This window comes from Piliocolobus tephrosceles, chromosome 6 (genome assembly GCF_002776525.5).
Source record: "Piliocolobus tephrosceles isolate RC106 chromosome 6, ASM277652v3, whole genome shotgun sequence".
Taxonomy (NCBI): domain Eukaryota; kingdom Metazoa; phylum Chordata; class Mammalia; order Primates; family Cercopithecidae; genus Piliocolobus; species Piliocolobus tephrosceles.
This window is the reverse complement of record NC_045439.1, coordinates 107,566,047-107,567,612: the sequence shown is the minus strand read 5'-3', so window position 1 is coordinate 107,567,612 and position 1,566 is coordinate 107,566,047. Positions and strand designations below refer to the sequence as shown.

The 1,566-nt window shown below is 42.8% G+C and overlaps 1 non-coding gene across 1 annotated transcript; it reads right to left on the bottom strand.

The window, feature by feature from the left end:
- Positions 1–950: 950 nt before the first annotated feature.
- LOC111553722 lies at positions 951–1,166 on the bottom strand. The gene has a single exon (XR_002735043.1). It is a non-coding gene; the product is annotated as a small nucleolar RNA U3 (small nucleolar RNA).
- Positions 1,167–1,566: the final 400 nt, after the last annotated feature.

Sequence of the window (1,566 nt, the reverse complement as noted above, 5' to 3'; positions counted from 1 at the left end):
TCAGAAAACAAAAAAAGAAAAAAATTAGACAGGTATAGTGGTGGGCGCCTGTAGTCTCAGCTACTTGGGAGGCTGAGGCAGGAGAATTGCTTGAACCCAGGAGGTGGAGGTTGCAGTGAGCCGAGCCCAGATCGTGCCACTGCACTCCAGCCTGGGCAACACAGTGAGACTCCGTCTGAAAAAAAAAAAAAAAAGAAAGAAAAAATTAGTGAGGCATGCTGAGGCAGGAGAATTGCTTGAACCCAAGAGGTGGAGGTTTCAGTGAGCTGAGATCGCGCCATTGCACTCCAGCCTAGGTGATAACGAAACTCCATCTAAAACAAACAAACAAACAAAAATAGCTAAGCTGCTTTATTCTGTTGATTTGGTTATTTAATTATCTTTCTGAGAAGCACGTCATACTACCCCTTAAGCACTGCCTATAGGAGTCATATTTTTATTTTACTTATAGACGCTTACGTTTTGTCTTCCTAACCACATTGTGGTCAACTTGAGGGCAGTGGCAATAAGAATATATTTAAAAAATCTTTATAATTTATAAACTCTTTATTATAAGTTCCATTTCATCTACAGTACCACATAGCAAAATCATCCAAGCTATTTTCCTCCTGATTTTTCTGTTTCTTTCTTTGTTTTTTTTTTTTTTTGAGACGGAGTCTCGCTCTGTCGCCCGGGCTGGAGTGCAGTGGCCAGATCTCAGCTCACTGCAAGCTCCGCCTCCCGAGTTTACGCCATTCTCCTGCCTCAGCCTCCCGTGTAGCTGCGATTACAGGCGCCCGCCACCTCGCCCAGCTAGTTTTTTGTATTTTTTAGTAGAGACGGGGTTTCACCGTGTTAGCCAGGATGGTCTCGATCTCCTGACCTCGTGATCCGCCCGTCTGGGCCTCCCAAAGTGCTGGGATAACAGGCTTGAGCTACCGCGCCCGGCCTCTTTGTTTTTTTTAATAGGAACCACTCAGACTGCATCCTTTCCCTCTTACTTTCCCAAAGGAAGAGAAAAACTATAATCAATGGCAAATGGCAGTTGCAGCGAAGCAACACCAGGACCCGGCTTCATGCTCGGGAGACAACACTATGCCTCCTCCTCGTGATTTCTGATGTTCTACACATTCAGAGAAGCTTCTCTAGTAACGAACTGTAGAAATGATCCCTGAAAGTATAGTCTTCCTTTTTTTGTTGCTTTTACAAAATGTGAAAACTGAAGTAAACTTATGAATTTACTTTTACCCAAGCTTGTAAAATGAGTCAGTGGCAGGACCAGGTTCTTGTAGTCTCCATTCATCACACTTTCGGCTACATTGAGTTGCCTCCATGTGACCATGCTTCATATTCTCTTTTGTGCCCCAAAGCACCACATTGTAGACAGTCAGTGAAAATTATCAGGTTCATTATTGTGATTACAAACCAAATGGGTCAGAATTCTTACTGTGTGCATATTAACAAAACTATACTTCTCAACAATGCAAGTAGTTTTTGCCTGGTGTCATTCTAGGTCAGTGTTCCTCAAAGTATAGCTCATGAAATAACTGCATTAGAGTTACTTAGGATACTTATCAAAACTGCAGA